The sequence below is a fragment of the Protopterus annectens genome, chromosome 2.part0 (genome assembly GCF_019279795.1).
Source record: "Protopterus annectens isolate FY-2018-M chromosome 2.part0, PAN1.0, whole genome shotgun sequence".
In the NCBI taxonomy this organism is placed as follows: Eukaryota; Metazoa; Chordata; order Ceratodontiformes; family Protopteridae; genus Protopterus; species Protopterus annectens.
The window spans coordinates 1,637,378,127-1,637,401,434 of record NC_056728.1 but is presented as its reverse complement, the minus strand read 5'-3'; positions in this window follow the sequence as shown (position 1 = coordinate 1,637,401,434).

The following is a 23,308-nucleotide window of genomic DNA, read 5'->3' as shown; positions in this document are numbered from 1 at the left end:
GTGTGTGTGTGTGTGTGTGTGTGTGTGTGTGTGTGTGTGTGTGTGTGTGTGTGTGTACTGTATGTAGGGTTACTCTGTACTATCTTTCTGATTTGTCCACTCACTGCATCAACTGTTTATAGTAAACCTGTGTAATGCCTTCATGCATAGCTCACTGTTGCCTTCATGCATAGCTCAATGTTTATAGTATACCTGCATAATGCCTTCATGCATAGCTCACTATTTATAGTACACCTGTATAATGCCTTCATGCATAGCTCACTTACTGTGTATATTGTGCAGTCTGCTCCATATTTTCATAATATATAGAGTATGTAATGTTATGCAGTGCCTCAATTGGCCTAGTCTACCAAGTAGATAGACATAGACAGATAGATAGATAGATAGATAGATAGATAGATAGATAGATAGATAGATAGAATAGACAGATAATCAAAAATAATAAAATAAATTAAAATGATGTTAACATATATATTGGAAATACTAAGGAACAAGTACAATTAGTACATTTCAAGTAATGTACTGCAGATGGAATGGTGGGATACCACAATAAAACAAAAACTGAAAAGTAAACAGTAACAGTAACAACATCTTGCATTGCCACCCAAAACTGTGAGATTAACACTGACAGGGTCTTTGTCGGTACAGTATTTATTCATGGAGACAAATTCTTTATAGAAAACATGTGAACCTTTCTTTTCCAGAGAAATGAAAAAGTATCCTGTCATTGTCTATCCCCAAAAAGTATCCAGAACATACAAATGAGGCCAGATGTAGAGGAATAAAACATTTTACTTTTAATGTATTTTTATTTGGTGATATCTAGGGATGCAGGAACAGGGGTGCTACAAATCAGCTAGCTATCATATAGAGGTGACAAGTCAGAAGACTGAATGGCTTAATTATTTTAATTTTGTTCCTCATGATTCAAATTATATATATCAACTCTAACATGACAGTACAGTGTGAAAAAGGCAAATTCCCTGATCCCCACTATACCATGATCTAAGTGCAAACACTCACTTTTTGAAAAGTCGATTATATGGTTTCAACCAAATAACATTTGACTTTCCAAAAAGTTGATCTTCTAATGTGAATAATAAAAAAAGGTACCTTGCCTCATTCTAGCTATGTGTATATACTATTTTATATATATATATATATATATATATATATATATATATATATATATATATATATTATAATATAATATTGTAATATAATATATTATATATATATATATATATATATATATATAGATATAGATATAGATATAAACTCTTGTACTCACTTTCCTCACTTATCTAGAGGAAAATAGTTTTTTATTTAGGCATGTCCAAGGGTCAGCTCCCAGTGTTCTCTCCTGTCTATCTGATGAATCTGGGCATCTTAGGGCAATGTAGAAATTGCCTCATGTACACAGACAGCCCTCTCCCCCAACCACCCAACCCTACAATCTTGTGAGTGATGCACTTATCTAGCCAAACTGGGGGCAAAGCTCTCTCTAACCAAGCCCAAACTTGACATTCAAAAGGAGCAGGTAAACACTTGCACCACACCACACTTATCACATAGTCTCACTAAATCTACACAACCAAAATCCACACATAGTAACACAAAAACATTCATGGAGGCTCTCAATAATGATCTGCTCAAGCAACAGAGACCTCCAAAGCAGAAATGCAAGCAACCTCCACCCCCCAACACAACCCAAATGACACACAGCCCACAGACTCAGTGTGCCACTCAACCACAGCCAATAAGGCAAAACAACATATCCAACACACTAGTCATAGGTGACTCTATAGTCAGGCACACTGATGTCCCACTCACCAGGCTAAACAAGGAGAAAGTTACTGTCAGCTGTCTGTCAAGTGCCACATAACCCATGCACTCAGGTCACTCCACAACAAGTACAAATATGACTATGTCATTGTCCATGTTGGTGTGAATGATCTAAGACGTACCTCCCTGGACTACATGAAAAGAGACATGGAAGAGCTCTCTGATCTTGTAGCCCAGGCAGGTATGACCCTATCCCTGAGTAGCATTCTGCCATCTCCCAGAATGATACCGCAGCACAAGGACAAAATGATTGACTTCAACAATTGGCTAAGCTTCTGGTGTAATTCTAAGGGGATCCAGTATCTGTCTACTTGGGATGACATGGTCTACAGACCATGATGCTTTGCCAGAGATGGCCTGCACCTGTCACCCCTGGGATTCTGGATACTGGCTAAGGCTTTTGCCGCCCCTATAGTGCCTTTTCTAGGCAAGGTTCAAATGACAAATTCACCACCGTAACAGGGACAGGCAAGCAAAAACTGAGGGTAATGCTACTCAGTGCTAGAAGTCTCAATCTCAAAATGCACTCACTCGAGGCACTCCTTAAAATGGAGAACATCAATATCTGTGCAGTGACTGAGACCTGGTTCAAGGCTTGTCAGAAAAATATTCATTTTTATATATGTCTAATGCTTATTAGAAGCTAAAAGAGTTAACACATTTCATTCTATTTTATGTGCAGCTTAATTCTGTATGAAATTATAAGATGATTTTTCAAACCACAGTATGCATTCTGAAACTGCAAGATGCATCCTGACCTAGTATTTGCTAGCACAGCAAAATTCATGTTTATGCCTTTTGGAAATGTACTGACAAGCAGGTGATTTTCTGCTAGGTCAGGAAAATGTATGAATAGAACAATACTGTTTTCTATAATATGATTGAATATAAACAATCAGCTCTGTTCGTGTTATGAGAACATGCACAGCTGTGGAAAAGATGAGATACATGAAACAAAAGACTGTGTGAAGAATCTGTACTTGCTTTGTGCTCGAATTAGCTATAGTACCTTGAATGGTAACATAACATAGTGGGAAGTTGTATCTAACCGGTGGTCACCAAGGCCACGTTGTTTTTCTTAGGAAGTTTTTCATAAAATTGATAGTGCAAGCAGAAAATCATGGACAAACAGCTGCTATGTAATGATGATGTTAAAACTTGTGATCTGTTACGTCAGTTTGGTAGGCAATGTCTTATTAGAAAATGTATAAAAATATCTGCACTTCCTGATTCTAGTTAGACAACCTCTGTATTGCCATGTTTTTGTCTGCTTGCTGCAAGATTAAAGTGCCTTAACCTGAACCTACCGTGTATTGATAATTTTTAAAGTTTATTTTTCCTATGACAGATTGGTCCTTCGGAATGGAAAACTCTCTCTCTCTAGCTCAGATCAGATTGGCCCGGTGGCATGAAACTGTATGGGGAAGAGGCCACATCGGTTCTTCTGCTCTGAAAGACCTCCGACTGAATTGTCGTTCAAAAGAGGCCAGCCACTGTTTCTGATCTGCGATTGGAGGACGAGTCAACAGTTCCGGTGAGACGATCAATCACGGAGGCTCAGGTAAGGAGGAATTTATCTTTTCTTTGTTTCAGATCAGGGACTTGTTACAGTATTTGTTTTTGTCAGGGAGATTTTATGTAAATCAGGGACAAAAAAGATTGTTGTCTTGTCATAGATCAGGGAAACAGGATAGGTAGGCAGTTATTCTAGATAAACTGTGAAAAAGAGAAAATCGTGGTACCACGTGATAAAAAGGGTTACGTAACAATTTCTAACTAAGTTAAGACAACATGGGAAATAAGTGCACAAAATGTTCCCGAGATCTGCCTTTAACCGAAGACGTGAAATATATGCAATTACAGCATGCCGACAACGTTAGGTACTATACAAAATGGGTTAATAAATACAAATTTGATGGCAAATTAGATAAACCTTCACTTATCAAACTTGTCAAACAACTTAAAACAGACGCAAAAGGTCAGGTAAAAAAGCAACATCACTTGGGAGTTCCTCAGGCACACAGGTGGCTTGAGGAAGCAAACCGCAGGGAACAAAAAAATAAAAATTCAAAAGCAATGTTTTTAGATAAAGAAGACAATAACTTGGTAATAGCATCGGCCCCTCTGCCCCCTCCGCTTCCCTTACCAGAATATGAAGCGAGTGGACAAGCTGATCCACCTCCGCTATATCCAGCTGTCCCTACGAAATCAAAACCGTTTGTCAGAGATCCTGTCAAGACTAGGTCTCGAACACGCAACTTAAGAGGGGATATTGAATTGTATGAAATAAATAAAAATTCATGAGTTATGAGTGAAGAAGAGATATGCCCACTCATAGAAGTACCAAATCCATAGGCAGGACAGGCAGGACAGGACCCAACTCTTCCAGTATATAGACCGTGGACACCGGAAGACATCCGGAAAGCCACAGAGGGAATTCCCCATCTGAAAGTTAATTTTAGAAAATTCTTAGAAGACTTACAGGGCATGAGGTTAAGTTACCATTTAAATGGAGAGGAAGTAGAGAAAGTAGTCAGACAAATCGTAGGTCCAGATTGGCACATGATCAGTGGCAACCGGAATCCCCGTGATGCAGAACATAGGTCACTCCCACATAGTAACGCAGAACTGGATAACAGAGTAAAAGGTCTGACCGAATCTCTGAGAAATGGAAGCCTAGGGCTGACTGGACTTGCATTAATCAATGCATCCAACAAGAAGGTGAAACTGTTGATAGATATTATTCCAGATTATTAGAGTGTTTTAATAACCATTGTGGAATGCAGGTACCTGAAGACCAAACACATGATTCCCCATATGAGCAGCAATTAAAGAATGCATTTTTGAAAGGCAGTATTGCACCCATTAGCAGCTTTATTACAAAGCACATGGTAGATCATCGTACGAGTAGATTACAGTCATTACTTGAATATGCAACATATGCCGAAAGGCATTTTAATAGCAAAAAGAAAAAGAAAACTCAAGTATTTGCAGTAGAAGATGGATCAGAAGTCTTTGTAGTACAGACCGGGAAGAAGGGTAAGAAAAATGCCCAGGGAAACAAACAATCTGATAAGCGATCAGAGGAGTTTGAAGAGAGAAAGAAAAGGGGTGAATGTTTTAAATGCGGAAAGAAGGGACATTTGGCAAGGGATTGCAGGCAAAATAAAAAGGTAACCACAGAAGACAAGGAGGGTGAGGACTGACTATATGATAGTCAAGAATTACTAGAAGGGAATAATCAAGAAAAGACAAATGCAAATGTGATAGAAGGAGTAGAGAATGTGATAGAAAAAATAGAGGAAGTACAAGAAATCATTGATGGTGAAGAAAATGAAATTTTAGACTTGGCATTATTGAGCCTAAAGCTCTGCTTAGCAGACACAAAACCGGAAGTTACACTTCTGGTAGAGGGGAGGGAAGTTAAATTCCTGTGTGACTCAGGGGCTTCACGGACCCTGATACATCCTTCCAAACTACCAGAAAATTCAGAATCACTTGATTACATATTAGTGAAAGCAGCTAATGGACAGCTGTATCAGAAGCCACTCTCCCACAATATAGCAATAACTGATCCTGTTTCAGAGATGACCCAGAAAAGCAAAATTGTTGTTTCTGCAAAATGCCCAGTAAATCTTTTGGGCAGAGACCTTATGCAGATATTTGGCATAGCAGTAGTTCCAACTATGCAGGGTATGGAAGCACAGCGACAAATGGATACTTTTGTGGTGTGACCAGAGGGTGAAACATTTTATTGGTACAACCAGGACTTGGTTATGACTGGTCCAGGGGCAGTAACCGAAGAACTGATGAACGTAGCCATCAATAAATCCCCCTCCCTTGACATTGATAAATAACATTTGTTGCATTGCACTCTATATTACTGTAGCAAACCAGGACCTGATAAAGAATATGAGCAAGAACTGTTTAGAAACCATGCTAACAGATTAGTATTACGTAATCTGTACTGGGAAACAGAGGAAACAGTGTAGTTAGCTGTTCATTGCCCCAGGAATTCCTAGCCCTTTACAAATCTAATCGATTACCACATGTTAGTTTAACTAAAGATAAGAATGTGAAGTGGGCAGACCTAGGAGAAAAGTCACAAGGTGGGAAAAACAGACAGAATTAGAACTTTCAGAACAGGGAGTACAAAAGCAGAAGTTGAATTGGATAACACAGACACACCCAACTGTGTACTTGCAGGCAAGTGAGGACAGCTGAGTAGCACTCTTACTAGAGGAAGAGGAAAAAGCCTTACGAGACATACCAGAGACTCTCTGGTCAACAGGGAAATCAGATGTAGGACTTATTCGTACAGCAGGACCAGTCACTATAACGCCAAAGTCAGCATTTAGACCTCAAAAGAGACAGTATCCCTTAAGAAAGGATGCAGAAGTAGGAATCAAACCTATAATAGCAGCCTTACTTAAGGAAGGAGTATTGATAGAATCTCCCGATTCATCATGTAATACACCCTTATTTCCTGTTAGGAAAGCAAATGGTGAATGGCGTATGGTCCAAGATTTACAAGCTGTAAATAACGCAGTTATACCTAGAGCACCTACAGTGCGAGATCCACATACCTTATTAAATGATTTGAAAACTCAACAAAAGTATTTTTCTGTGGTAGATATTAGCAATGCGTTTTTCTCAATACCGATACACCCTGACAGCCAACATTGGTTTGCATTTACATTTCAGGGGAAAAGATATACATACACGTGACTACCACAGGGACAGTGTGAGAGTCCAACAATATTCGCACAGGAAATGGCAAGTAACCTGGTGGGATTTATCCCACCGAAAGGCAGCCAGATTTTACTTTATGTAGACGACATTCTGCTGGCAGCCCCCACTCAGCAAGAATGCAGAGAAGATACCATAGCATTACTACAATTTCTAGCTACTCAAGGACACAAAGTAAACAAAAACAAACTGCAACTTTGGAAAAAACAGGTTAAATACCTGGGATATGTAATATCCAAAGAAGGCAGAATATTAGATGAAGACAGAAAAACAGCAATATTACAAGCACCCAAACCAACTACCAAGAAGGAAATGATGTCCTTCCTAGGTACGACTAATTTTGTCAGAGTTGGATTCCAAACTATGCCTTGGAATCTGCTCCACTGACCAACTTGATATTCAAGAAGCCTATGGCAGCACAAGATTTATTACAATGGACACCAGAAGCAGAATCAGCTTTCTGCAAATTGAAACAACTGATAGCATCCTCATTAGTTTTAGGATTACCAAACTATCATAAATGATTTTTCCAAACTGTAGATTGTAAGCAGGGTTATATGACATCAGTGTTAACACAGCAACATGTTGACAAACAATGCCCCATAGCTTACTATTCATCACAGCTAGACCCAGTGGCGCGATCCTTGCCCCACTGTGTACAAGCAGTAGTCGCAGCTACAATGGCAGTGCAGGCTTCAGCCTCAGTAGTGTTATTCCACCCTCTCACATTGAGAGTGCCTCATGCAGTCACGATTATTTTACTGCAAGAAAAAGTAGCATATCTTTCTCCTGCTAGACATCTTTCCTGTATGACTATACTGTTGAACTAACCTCATATGACAATTGAATGATGCACAACTTTGAATCCTTCAACCTTGCTCCCAATCCCTGCAGATGGCAAACCATACTGCTGCCTGCAGGAGATTGAGCAAAAGACACTGCCTAGAAAAGATCTCATGGATGTTCCCTTGGATGATGCCGAGGTGACATACTATGTGGACGGCTCATGTAGGAGGGGTCCTACAGGACAGAATCTAGTGGGGTATGCAGTAGTTTCTGATACTGAGATTTTAGAAGCAAAGTCTTTACCACACAACTTATCTCCACAAGCAGCAGAATTGATTGCTTTAACAAGGGCATGTACCTTGGCAAAGGATAAACATGTGAACATTTTTACTGACAGCCAGTACGCTTTTTCTACTGTACATGTTTTTGTGCAGAAGTGGAAAAATAGAGGAATGATAACATCTACTGGTAAACCAATTAATCATGCGCAATTTATTTTAGATTTGTTAGAATCTATTCAGTTACCTCAGAAAGTAGCTATTTGCAAATGCGTAGCTCACACCAAACAACAGGATAGGATTTCAAAAGGTAATGCGAGAGCTGATACAGCTGCAAAGCAAGCAGCTTCAGCTTCAGAAGTATTTCTTTTGGGTGAGGAATTACAACCATCTGAGATTTTAGATTTAGAAATGTTAAAAACAATGCAGACACTTACTACAAATATAGAAAAACAAAAATGGATAAAACGAGGAGCAATTCTTGAGAAAGGGCTGTACATCTCCAAAGAAAGGAAACCAATTTTACCATCTAATTTGTTTAGATATGCAGCTTTGTTGAGCCATGGGCAGTGCCATGTCTCAAGAGGGGGGATGGTACAGTTAGTGAATCGAGTGTTTACAACGTATGGATTTACAAACTACACAAAACATTTTTGTGCAGCATGCCATGTTTGTAACAAGCATCATGCATAGGGGGCACTGAAGCCTAAGCAAGAGAGTTTCCCTACACCACCATATCCATTCCATACTATCTGTATGGATTTTATAGAGCTAAACAAATGTGAAAATAAAAAGTACTGTCTTGTCATTATAGATATGTTTTCCAAATAGGTGGAAGCTTTTCCGACTAAAAATCCAGATGCAGCTACTGTTGCAAAAGTCCTCGTTAAAGAAATTATTCCTAGATTTGGCATACCGGAAAAGATTTATATTGACAATGGCACACACTTTGTAAATCAAACTATACAACAACTGAGCCATTATTTTGGTATTTCTCTGAAAAACCATTGTGCATACCACCCCCAATCTGCAAGATTAGTAGAGAGGCATAATGGAGTTCTGAAAAATAAGCTTAGGAAATTGATTAGTGTGACACAAAAGAACTAGGTGCACTGTCTGCCTCTGGCACTGTTGAGTATGAGAACTGTTCCAAATGTAAAAGGGTTAACTCCTTTTGAAATACTGTTTTTGAGGGCATATTATACACCTCAGTGGAAACCTCTCATGCCTGCAGACCAGGAGGCTGACAGTTCACTTGCAGAGTATATGAGGCGATTTTTGAATAACAAACTTCTGCAGTTAAATTCTGTTTCAGATAAAAAACAAGCCAGACCATCAGAAGCAGCAGTAGTCCCAGGCACGTGGGTCTGGGTGAAGGTCGTGAAGAAAAGGAATTGGAGTTCTCCAAAGTGGGAAGGACCGTACCAAGTGTTACTGTCAACACCCACTGCAGTCAAGATCGCAGAACGAGCGTCCTGGATTTATCTGACACACTGTAAATTGGTTAAGAACTTTGAACTGGACAAAAAACTTGTTACTGTTGTACAACGAGAACAAAATGACCAGGTATAGAGTAAACAGGGATGCAGAACAACCTCAAAAAAATTGCATGATCATTCTGTTAGCTATACTGATAACAATGATCTTTTTGCTGTGGCCTTTCCTTTTTCCAGCCACACGAGTTGAACTGAACAAACGTGATGCATTACTCATAGACTGGCATCCAAACTTTAACACTTACCAAGCAATTAAATATGTGTATGCTGAGACTTTTAATGTTTTGAACTGCTGGATTTGCACAGCTATACCAACAGCATACGGGGGATTATTAATGACTGCTGTCCCCCTAGGGGTCAATGAGACCTGGGAAAACTTGATTTTTGATACTACACCTGTGAAATCACAAGACAAAATAGCATTGTACCTACCTGCTACACAAAAAGGAATTGTATGTTTTTATAAAAATGACACTATTCAAGTGGGTTGGAGCAATTGCAATGTGACCGTTTCTTATAAATGTTATATTAAGGCTAATAAGGCAGAAACTATCTGTGATACAAACTATGACTCATACTTTGAGAAAATGAAGAGAGCTGTTAGTGAAATATGACATAATCCTGTTCTTTTGAAGCAACATTCTATTATTGACAAGAAAATATTTCATGCAGGGCGAGCATATATCAATACTATAGTAGAGAATTGTTATTTTGTTTGTGGGAAAAAGGCATACCAATGGCTACCTGAGAATTGGTCCGGCAGTTGTTTTTTGGGTTACCTGGTTCCTGCCATACAAAACACTGCAGCTTTGCCTCAGGGGAAAATTCAAAACATCAGCGAGGTCAGCAGTAAACCTAGAAATCCAATCAAGAGACCCGAGAATCCAGTGGGATGAATCGAAGCAGGGTGGAGAAACCATAACTCCATGAAAAACAAAGATAAACTGACACATATGGACTTGAGTGACACTATTATATCATGGGCAGGCATAGCCCCTGCGTATGGCGCAGTGAAATCGATTTGGGAGCTGAGAAAACTGTCCAAACTTCTCGAAGTTATGAGCAATGCAACTTTTTCTGCTCTCGAATTAGTGACTGATGAACTAAATGCTATGAGAACTGTGGTGCTTCAAAACCGCATGACTCTTGACTTCACCCTAATGGCGAGAGGTGGTACGTGCGCTTTAATCAAAGTGGAATGCTGTTCGTATATTCCTGACAACCAGCATGAGATAAATGATCATCTCGAGGTGATCCAGCAAGTGTCGACCATGACCAAACCAGGCCCAAACCCTCTGATGGACTTTTTCCAGAATTTGTTTGGGGGGTGGGGTTCCATCCTAATGAACATCCTGATTGCCATTTGTGTGGGATTACTCCTATTAGGAGCATGCATTTGTTGTGGTATTCCCTGCATGAAAAAGTTAATCAAGGATTTTATAGACATATCAGTTTCTGAGACTTTGTATCAAAGTACTGAAATTGAAGAGTTGTTGAAAACTGAAATGCTTTCATAAGTCTAAACTAAATGACTCTCTTAACTGCAAATCCAGAATGGAAGAGGTTAGGAGAAGAAGCAAACTGTTTATGCTTTTGAAAATAGAATAAAAAGTATTAACAGGGGGAAATGTCAGAAAAATATTCATTTTTATATATGTCTAATGCTTATTAGAAGCTAAAAGAGTTAACACATTTCATTCTATTTTATGTACAGCTTAATTCTGTATGAAATTATAAGATGATTTTTCAAACCACAGTATGCTTTCTGAAACTGCAAGATGCACCCTGACCATGTATTTGCTAGCACAGCAAAATTCATGTTTATGCCTTTTGGAAATGTACTGAGAAGCAGGTGATTATCTGCTAGGTCAGGAAAATGTATGAATAGAACAATACTGTTTTCTATAATATGATTGAATATGAACAATCAGCTCTGTTCGTGTTATGAGAACATGCACAGCTGTGGAAAAGAAGAGATACATGAAACAAAAGACTGTTTGAAGAATCTGTACTTGCTTTGTGCTCGAATTAGCTATAGTACCTTGAATGGTAACATAACATAGTGAGAAGTTGTATCTAACTGGTGGTCATCAAGGCCACGTTGTTTTTCTTAGGAAGTTTTTCATAAAATTGATAGTGCAAGCAGAAAATCATGGACAAACAGCTGCTATGTAATGATGATGTTAAAACTTGTGATCTGTTATGTCAGCTTGGTAGGCAATGTCTTATTAGAAAATGTATAAAAATATCTGCACTTCCTGATTCTAGTTAGACAAACTCCGTATTAGCACGTTTTTGTCTCCTTGCTGCAAGATTAAAGTGCCTTAACCTGAACCTACTCTGTATTGATCATTTTTAAAGTTTATTTTTCCTATGACAAGGCTCCAGAGAGCACCCCTGCACTACCAGGCTATAACTCATACCACACTTTTCGGCCATGTAACCTGGACCAGAACACCAAAGGCGGAGGTCTGTCAATGTCTATATTCATTAAGGATATTCATACCTCCAGGCTAGTTGCTCAGCATAATGCATCCAAGGTTATCCAAATGCAACTAACTCTGGGCAAAACTGCAATCCAAATTGTAGCTTGCTACAGATCCTCCACCATACCCCAAGATTCCCACTCCTCTTTTCTTGATGTAATGGAAAATATTAGGGTTCAACCAAACACCCTAATAATGGACGATTTCAACTACCCCACCATTAACTGGGAAAACTACTCGTGTACCAACTCCTCCACACAACGCTTTCTGGAATTCATAAACTTCAATGCCCTGGATCAACTTATCCACGCCACCACCAGAGGCAGCAATATCCTAGACCTAGTCATTACCAACATGAGTGACCGGTGTTCCACACCTGAAGTCAACTCCTCGTTGGTCCAATCCAACCATAAGCTAATCACCCTTGATATCCACATCTCATCCCCACCCCCCATTAAGGAAAACACGGTAAAAAATTTCTCCAAAGCCAACTTCATGCTTCTTAAGACAGAAGTGGTGAACTTCATGACACCATGCAGATGGACAATACAGTTACGACTGCTGAATGCTACACAAATGCACTCTATAAGTACTTACATGAGTGCATGGATCGTGCTATCCCAAACAGAACCAAGATGCTATCCTCTTAAAAAAGGAAGCCAATCTGGTGGTCCCCTGCCATAAACAAACTGTACAACAGAAGGAAGAAATTGTTGCAAAAGAGAGTAAAATCCCATGAGTGGAGGTGCTCCCTGGTCAGCCTCAGTAAGAAGCTGAGATCCCTTATAAGATCCTCCAAAGCTAGCTATGAAAACAAAATTGCCACTGATTCTAAGGACAACCACAAAACATTCTATACCTATGTCAAGAATCTCAATGGCAACACCCAGATCTGCTCTGAGTTACAGCATAAAGGCACGAAAATTACAGAACCAACTGATATTGCCAACAACCTGGCAGATAGGGTCAGTGCTAACTTTACCCCCCCACCTCCTAAAGGGCCCATATCTATACAAGAAGAATGCAGAGTCCCTGTAATCACAACTACAGAGGAAAAAGCTGCACTCTCTAAAGCCAAAAACACAGCATCCATGGGACCAGACAACATCCCAGGCTGCATTTTACATGAACTTCAGAATGAACTGGCTCCCCACCTAAGTGCCATGTTCAATCATAGCCTCACATCAGGCTTTAAATGGCATACAGAAACAGTTATCCCACTCCACAAAGGGGGAGCCACCAGTGATCCTGGGAACTATCACCTTATTAGCCTGACGAGCCTGGTCTGCAAGGCCATGGAATGTATCATCATGGAACTCATAAACAAAGACATTGGTAACCTCCAAACTCTGGATCCCACCCAGTTCGGGTTTGTGAAAAGCAGATCATGCCTCCTGAACCTGATCAACTTCTTTGAGGCAGTCACCAAAGCCGTAGATGAGGGTAAGGTGGTTCACACAGCCTATCTTGACCTCGCCAAGGCTTTCAATACCATCCCCTATTCTGGAATTATAGCTAAACTCACTAAACTAGGTATAAATCTCTACATCACAAAATGGGTTGCTAACTGGCTCACTGACAGAACTCACACTGTAAAGGTTGCACACTCCAAATCTGACCTCAAACCAGTGACAAGTGGAGTACCACAGGGTTCAGTCCTTGGACCTCTCCTATTTGGCATCTACTTTTCTGAAGTACAGGCTAACACAGAAGGCCTCTGGCTAACGAAGTTTGCAGATAACTGCAAACTAGGAACCATAGTTGAGTCCCCAAATGATGTGGAAATCCTACAGAAGGGCCTTGCTGAGAAAGATGCCTGGTGTCAGATCAATGGCCTCAAGCTCAATGCCAAAAAGTGCATTGTCATCCCCTTTGGTAAAAACTCTGTACCCATGAACTATCGCATAGACAGCAGTCTACTCAACACCGAATGTGTGATAAGAGACCTTGGGACCTAGGTGGACAGTAGTCTGTCCTTTGATAGTCACATCAGCACAGTTGTCAAGAAGTCCTTCTACGTGGCACACCTCATCATAAAAGGGTTCTCATCCAGGAAAAAATAGGTCATTTTTCCTTTCTATTCGACACTCATTAGACCCATTATAGAGTACAATGCCCCTTTTGGAATGTACCTCACAAGACATCTGCAGCAGCTGGAAAGGCCACAGAAGTACCTCACAAAGAGGATTACTGGCCTCAAACAGATGCCCTACACTGACCATCTCAAAAAACTCCAGCTTTACTCCGTAGCATATCACCTACTCCGAGGTGATCTCTGCCTAACATATAAAGCTATGTCAAACCCAGGGCTGTTGGACATGCTACACCTAAAGAAATCCCAATTCCTCTGAGCTACATGGTTTAGGGACCTAAACCTTGTCACCACAATAAACAGGACATGCTGGATGGACTGATTTCTGTTCCAGAGACTTCCCATACTCTGGAACAGGCTACCCATCTATGTCAAGCAAAGTTCTTCATTGGCACTCTTCAAGAAAAATCTTGATGAGAGGTTGGGAAATAGGAAATACACCCCGGGAATCACTTCTGTGTCTCTGCTCGACAGTGGCACAGAAAAATAACTTTCTTGGGTGGCGTAAGCCAGGGAACCTTGTTGGCTAGGCTTACATAGGCCCTCGGGCCGATAGACTAGTACCTACCTATGAACCTACCTATGAACCTGTGTGTGTGTGTGTGTGTGTGTGTGTGTGTGTGTGTGTGTGTGTGTGTGTGTGTGTGTGTGTGTGTGTGTAAACACACACACACACACACACACACACACACACACACAATGAAAAAAGAAGTACGTCTTATGTTCTTAACATGCTGACACATATAAATATAGCAGAAAGCTTACACTAGATATAATGTTACCTTTGCTACAAATATTGTTATTCTACTGCACTACAGTGAGCCACTGAACTACAACAGAACTTTACGTGACAATTAAATCCAAATTGGTATAAGCAAGCCCACTCCTTAGCACAGAAGGATGAAGCTGTGACTATGATCCATATGACCTAGGTTAAAATTTTGCCTGGAAACTGCAGAAGCTAGCTGGAAGGAATGGGACTGGAGTTGTTTGTGCTTGTTTGCCTATCCTGGGGGAAGAATGGTGATACAGTCCTCCATGCACACTACAAAGTTCCCTGCCTGATGGAGGCCAGAGAAGAAACCTTGAGCATGGAAAAGGTATGCAGCCCTCACCAAGCAAGAACCTGTGATGTAGACAAAATCAGTGCATATATGTAAAATGTACTCATGAAAGGGTCTACATGGCAAGACACATGCCAGCTGCTGAAAGGGTAATGAGATAAGGCTAAAGCAAGAATGAGGACTGCCAAGATGTGTTCCCCCATCACTGTCTGTAACCAGTGGGGAAACCATAGGCTGGTTGCATCACGGCATGCTTCTTGAACAATAGCATGTTGGGAAAACAGATACAAATTACAAATCAATATAGACATAGATAAGCTCACATATATTGCAGTTACATAAGTGTTACATATAAACTACTAAATGGAATAAAATTGAATACAAGATAACATTATTGGAGAAATGCAAGAAACTGACTGCTACTTTGTGAGGACACAAATATTTCACATGAACTACCAAGGAAGTTAGACATTTTTCTATATGCATTTTTTCACCATTCTTGCTGACCATCAAGCCTCCCTGCTGTCAGTCTAATCCATGTGTACCATTTCTTTGGTGTCTCCCAGTGAGTGCAATAACCAACAAGACTGGTTATCATCCAGACAGACATGTAGATGAGTTACACTCTCAATGGCATCCTGGAAATGAAAGCATTTGTAATGTTCCTAACCCTGCCCTGGAAGCAGAGACAAGCAATTCTGTGCTTTTGCTGGCATTCTGGCAATCACAGGACAGCATTTTAGTGTAAGTGCCTAATCCACCACTGTGCAGATCAGAGGGGCTACTCAAAACACCTTTTCCCTGTGACTATCCATCCTCTTTAACTTGTTAATGAGGGGTATGACCAGGCTTTAGTTGACCCCATCCCCCGAGTGATTGTGACTGTGTGTGTCTTGTTTAGTTCTACCATTCCTCTAGGATGAGTACACATATTTTCCTCATCTAGCAGCACTAGCAAGCACCTGAGCAGCTTATCCAATCTGAGTTAACCTGGGCTTTATAACTGTATACCACTGGCACCAGCATCTTTGTGGAATACTGTGAAATTATGCAAAAAAAGGTTTGTTGTCAAGGAGATTGAAAATACAAACAGAAAGACAGCCATATTCACAGTTGTGTGTGGAGGTGAGTCATACAGTTTAAGGCAACTGATCTTCCTTCGGCTTTTTCTAGGTTAGGGGTCGCCACAGTGGGTTACTGGTCTGCTATTGATTGGCAGTGGATTTTTACTGTGTCGAGTTGCCATCCTTTTGCCCAGTCTTCACAGAAGGCATAGTTTAAGGCAACTGGTATGCTTATAAAATTATCATTGTAATCATAAACTTTATTAAATGGTTCATAGGTATGTGTTTGATTCTTCTAACAAAAGAGCATTCAGCTTAGACCTAAAAATGCAGTTGTTAAGAAAATTATCTGATGATGTATATGGAAGGCTGTTGCCTAAAACCACCAGAACATAGGATCATAGGTTGTTACTAAGCTGATGGCCTTAGATCCTTTTTAAGCATAGCCACTCATGTCTCAGTCTTCTTAATTATCAATACCCATGGGGTAGGTATGTCTGAAAATGTCTTAGTTATTGCTGTTTTAGTGGACACAGGAAACAAGAACATACCAAAGTTACAGCTAGGGTAGCCGTTGTGAATGAAACATGGGACAAGAGCTGGAAAAGAGAAGTGAAGTCATTGAAAGCTAATGTATTTTACATGCACCTCTGTAAACAGCATGCAGTAGATGAGTGTAAATTCACACAAGAGAAATACCTTGCATATACTGTGACTGAGAACACAGCAAGAACGTAAAATTAAGAAAACATCTGAAAAAGGCATGTATTGAAATAGATTTTTTTACAATTATTTCTTACAGAGTCTTCATCCTGAGACAGAAAATGCAGGACATACACAGCAAATATATTTTACTGTGAGCAAGATTCAGATGTGTGCCAATTTAACCTTTTCATTGGTGGTGCTGCGGTAGCGTTGTCGCCTCACAGTAAGATGTTGTCCTGTTCGAATCTCAGCTAGAGCGTCTTCTGTGTGGAGACATGCGTGAATGGGGCGTACCTTCATTGAAGGTTGTGCGTCAGAGCCACCAACTCGGTACGTAAAAATCTACTGCTAATCATTAGCGGACCGGAGTTCCGCTGTGGCGACCCCTAACCGGGAAAAGCTCAAAGACGCAACATTGTAGAAATAAAACTAGAAGGGATGCATGTGAACCTGGATGCTGATACTGGCTGCAATTACGTGATGGCCTCATGTGAATCTCCACAGGAGCCAAAGATGACTTATCCTAATGGATACCAAGGGATGTATGTATGTATGTATGTATATATGTATGTGTGCTAGCTACAGGGATCTTCCAATTACCTTCTGGATATCTCAGGCATCTGCTTTAAGAATACACAATGCAATGCTTATGTATTACTGCCATTCAAAAATGAATGACAGTATTTCTTGTCAGAAACATTCTTGAACAGTCAGCACATTGTATAAACTGCAGCTTTTAGAGAACCTAACCATAATGGGACCCCACTTATTGTGTACCAAATTCTGCAGTCTTCAGTTGCATTCATAGATCATTCTCTTATAATATAATGCAGTTCAGGATTATGTCTACCATGCAGTTAAATCAAGTCAAGACATACCCCGGGATTCCTGAAGCTTGCGCCAGGCGCAGGCGTAGCGTAGGCGGTATAACGCCAAACATGGCCGCCGAGCGATTCAGGTATGATCCAATTCCATGTGCACTACCGGTGTACGCCAGATCTGCGCAGCCCTTGGCTTAGGTATGCTAATCACCCCATGTGCAGTGCCGCACCATGCAAATGAAGGTACATAGCGATTCATGAAGTGGTGCAGGCGTAGCGTAAGCTCACAGAAATGTAAACCAAAAAACACTGTTTACATTTTTCCAAACAGAACATCGGAGCTATGAAAGCGGACCAGAATCATGTATTACAAAGTTCACATATGCCAATTGCTAAATATACAGCCAATGGCATAAAAAAAGATGCACAACACCTAAAAAACAACATTTAATGTCATGTCCACAGCAATGCAAAGTACAACAGTAGGGCATGTGTGCGCAAATGAGAACACAAAGAAAATATATACAAATGTCATAAAATCGCAATGTAATACAAATCATGATTTCACCATAATACTCAATGGTATGCATGATACACCACAACCAAGCTGCAAGGGTTGCTAAGGGTCTGTGACAGTGTTCAGTGTGGTAACTAGGAATTAGTAGTCAATGCCATGCAAATGAGGCAGGTAATAGTGAATCGCAAACGTCCCGTCGGACTAAGGATGTGCCATACGGCCCAGCGCTACAACACTGAGGAGTGGCTTAGAGGTATACATGACATCAGCAGTGGGGTGTGCCACCATAGCTGTAAGCACATTGGAGCAATGCAAATCTGGCCTGGCCATTGCTAAGCAAAGCCGCAGGACAGGGGTGGGGAGGTAGGTATAGCATTGTTTAGCTGAGAGCACATATGGTGCCCATAACGCATGTGTATGGGGAGGAAAATGTGCCCGGAACCCGGTAAGCGGATGCACGTGCCACGCACCATAGCTCAAACAGGAAGGTCAGGGGAAGAAAATAAGGAAATGCCGCAGTAGGGTAATTGGAGTACAACTGAGCAATTAACACCTATTAACTCACAGCGGGCAATTGACGGCAACTGACAAGTCTGCTCGCAGAAACCTGCAAAACAGGATAGGGGAGGTGTCGGATTGCAAAGAAAAGAGAACTGTCATAGCAGAGCAAAGCAAACCTGCAGTAGGCCAGCCATAGAACACATTACGCAAGATAAGCCAGGTGTAGGAAAGTACAAATGAAAGCAGGCTGCTGGATGCATGCCAGAAAATGGGAGGTGAAACGTGAAGAAATGTAAAGGGAAGGGCAAGAGGTAATCCACGGCAGCCAAATGTAATTCAACACCAAAGGCACCACAATAGTAGTTCTTGTCATAAAACACATAAGATACCCTGTAGCTACAATCGTACATACACACCCTATGACATCATCGGTGTTCACAGCACAATAGCATAAAGTGTGAAAGCACCCCACACACACCTGTGTATTCCCAAACACTGCACCATAGGTGTAAACATATGGGGAACTTTTACAATGTACATGTTGGGAGCTGCCATAGCTGTGATTCATCACCATGTGTTAGAGACTGACGGTGTTGTGGAGGATGATGCTGACAACCACCGCAGGCCCCGGAGGAGGAGAAGAGTGTTCAGACCAAGGGTAACCTACCAGGGGCTACATGATCTGGAGATAGAGCATTACAGGGTTGACACGGACATCTTACAGCAAATAGTTGAGCTGTGCCAGCCACGCCTGAGATCCAGAAACAACAGAGGGGAACCCATCCCAGTGGACACGAAGGTATGTGTAAGCTTGTGAATACTAGCCACAGGTACCTTTCAAAGGCCAACTGGAGATATAATGGGGACCTCACAGGCATCAGCATCCAGGGTACTACACCAGTTCCTGTATGCCATGTTACCACATGCCTATGAGCATATATACTTCCCCCGAACTCAGGAGGAGTTGGCCAGCAATATGCGTCTCTTCCACCATATGGCACACTACCCAGAGGTACTGAGTGCGATAGACTGCATGCACATACATATCAAGTCACCACCCAGTGAGAATGGTAGGCACTACATAAGCTGCAAGGGATACCACTCCATCAACTGCCAGGTTGTGTGCAATGCCCAGGGCATTATCATGGATGTGTGTGCTGGCAGCCCTGGAAGCTACCATGACTCCCACATCTGGCATGCCTCACAGCTGTATCAGGTATTTGTCAGGGGGGGACATCCCAAATGGCCACCTTGTGGGGGATGCTGGCTATGCACTGAAGCTCTGGATGATGACTCCCATCAGAAATGCACACACACCCATGCAAGAACACCATAATGAGGCACACGCACAAACCAGAATCATCATAGAGCATGTGTTCAGGATGCTGAAATCACAGTTCCATTGCTTGGATATATCTGTTGGAGCCTTGCAGTACTCTCCAGGCACGTGTGCCCACATCCTCATAGTATGTGCTATGCTACATAATATGATCCTGCGGAAACAGCTGCAGCAGGGACAAAATGGTGAAGGCCCTCACAGCCCACCGCAATTGCCAAGGCCATCACAGGCACAGAGGGATTCAGACCATGAACACCCTGTGCCAGCCCCAGTAGGCAGACGGAGGTGTGCCCAATATGCCTATGCCTTGGCAAAGAGAGAACGTATGCACATACTCTGACAGTGTAGGCCCCTACGGACTGACACACCTCTCCATCTGCACACACAGTAAAATGGATGGCACACACACAAGACCACCTGTAAATTGTAATGTATAAGTGGCCTACTGTGTGAATCCTACATAGGCAGCCCTCAACCATTGTACACACAACAGCTATTGGAACAAGGAATATCAACACCTGAACAGTACACGCACCTATCAGCATATGTTGGTACTGTGTGTATAGGTTCCTAGGTACATCGGTAGGTACACGCCCGATTGTCAGAGGCCATTTATCAATTGAGGCAGTGTCTGGTGTCACCACCACATCGAGTAACCAACTGTCGCTCAGTGGAGCAGAGCCAATTGTACGCAATCACCTAACACTAAGCTACCCAAGATGTACCAATGGCAGGTGTGTAATGTAACAGGTTCAAACACAAACGGGCGGAGTCCAGGTAACAGTATACACCGACATATACACAATGAAAGGTGTATTCTGCCTGTCACTCTCTCTGTCTGCCTTGACTGGATATATATATATATATATATATATATATATATATATATATATATATATCTACATATACATAATAGAGATAGAAAGGGTGATAGAGAGATATATGTTGATATATACGGATTCACCTATATCTGTAAATATGTAGATAGGTCAATGACATGTACACAACCATGGAGGTACAAATAAATAGGATACTACCAACTATGGAATGTGTCACATACCGACACGCGTAATCACGAGGCTGAAAGACTGAAAGAACACAGTACTGGAACACTAGAACCGTCTGTAATATTATCACAATATTAAGGGACATTTAGTTATTGCTGCCGGTGTTGCGGTCCACGTAGGTACTGTGTTCAACTGTGTTTGTGATTTCCGTAGTCTGTGTATGTGTGTGTTGAAGGTGCCGCCTGCATTTCTGTGGGACTGTAATGTGTGTGTGTGTGTGTGTTTGCATCATGTGTTTGTTAGTGTTAACTCGGAGGTAGATCATTACGGTAGGTGTAGTTATAGCTGGCCATAGGTATACGGTTACCACCTGTCACACTTTAAGAGGGACAGCCCCTCCCTGGCAGTTCTGTCCTGACAAAAAATATTAGAAAGGGCAAATGTCCAAGATTGTAGGACATAATTATGTCCCATATATTATGTAATAGTTGCATTAAATAGTTATGCCTGTATCTAAAAAACGTAAATGTTATATGAAACATGATAAGTAGCTAAAGTGCTACAAGAATAAGTATGTATTCAGGATAAAAGTATGTGTTATCCTGTGTGCTGACTGTGGGTATGTGTCGGCCTGTAAACACTAATGAGTGTCCTGCAAATGTCCCACTATGGCCATTTGAAAAGGTAGCAACCCATGCCAAAGAGGTTCAGTCACCAACACAACTGCAATGAGTGCAAATATCTGTGACAGAAATACACAGGACAGTTGTCATTTAGTAACATTCCTTTACATATCGCTGTATTTCCGGAGGTATGGAAGTATCAACCTCACCTGCATACTATATAGAAACCAATTAACAACAGCCCATTGTATAAGCCCGTAACAACCACAGTTTCAGTCTACTAACTGATAGGTCTTCAATTAGGGAAGGAGCCCACACACAAATATGGAATAAGTAGAAATGCAGTCCCCACAAACCTGTATATGCTATGTACCCACCTACATCTCTCCCACACAACAAACAATACAGACTGTAATAACATCACAAACATCCACTCACTCAATTACATCTGCAGAAGCGTTAACATACCTTATGAGAGACACATTTGTAAAGGCGCCATGTGAAATCATAGTTGTTGTATAATGGAACAGACAGCGATGTTACAGGTTTTGTTTGCAATAGTCCCTTATCAGACGGTTGAGATGGCAGGTACACTCACATGTAGAACCACATACTCTAGCCGTCACACACAATCCACGGGGGACATGAATCCAAAATATCCGTGTCTCTACAAATAGCAGTTGCAATTCCACACAACAAAACACATACAGGCCGTCTCCCTGAAGGTAGGGCAAAAGGGCAATGCCCAAGTGGAGAATTCAATTATACCCCACTGTTGCCATGTAATTGGTGAATGGAGTAGCTGCACAGCTGATGTGCATGTAATAATTTACTCAGGAACACCAATTGGCGGCAGGAAACCACATGTTACAGGTATAGACGTATATAAGGATGACTTGCCAGACATTCAAACCGTATGCTCATACCATAGAACCATTTAAACAGTAAAGGTGTAAGAGAGATATGTACGAAAGTTCAGAATGCTAACAAGGTATGTAGAACACTCAGTATGTTAGTGTATGTATAGCCTGTTTTGTATTAATTAAAAGTGTCCGCAATGCATAAAGTGGGAAAAGGTATTATGTAGTGATGTCTTGCTGGGCATAGTAACACTTGTAGAAATCGTGTGTCCTGCTGTGGGCCACAAGGTAAACATCACAGACACCACAAGGGATGCTACATGAGGGCTTTAAACAGAACAATTCCACACCACCCGCCGTCAGTGGTAGGGTATGTCCAACAAGTACGTGCCATAGCAGGGGATAGTATATGTTGATATACTGTCACAGTAGGCATGTGTATGGGCATATAATGACAATAACATGCCTAAGGTGGTCCTGCTGTGCAACTATGCTTTGAATTATGGGATAATATGTAAAATATGTGTAATGTACAGTATTGTAGGTAGATATGTCAGATATTCTACACAGCATAACAGTTTTATCATGCAAACAAAAGGTATCGTCTATTGGCATGTACAATACACAATAACAGGATACATATGGCTTGTAGTCACAGGACACTGTAACAGCATGATAGCTAATCGAAATGGAAGAGCTACTCAATTAACCATGCACAAAGGACATGTAATAGCTTCACAGGTTCATAGTGATGTACTATGCTGTCTGGCAAGTCTAAGTGTAAGCCCAACTACAGTGTTTACACCGGCGGCACCTCTCTAGGGTAGTGTCCTGTCTGTGAACAGCAGAGCCATGTGTTACCTGCACCTCTGCACAGTACAGTCACTGCAGTGATCACTGGCGTACATGTGTGTCTCCCATCCACCAAGTGAGGTATCTCATAAACAGTGCTATTGAGTGTCCCTGCGTGATGTAGATAGGAATCATGTTCCAAAGCATGGTGAGTGTCTGGTTTGGGAATGTAACCCTAAAGAACATCCCACTCATCATTGTGTTTATGCACATATCCATGAGC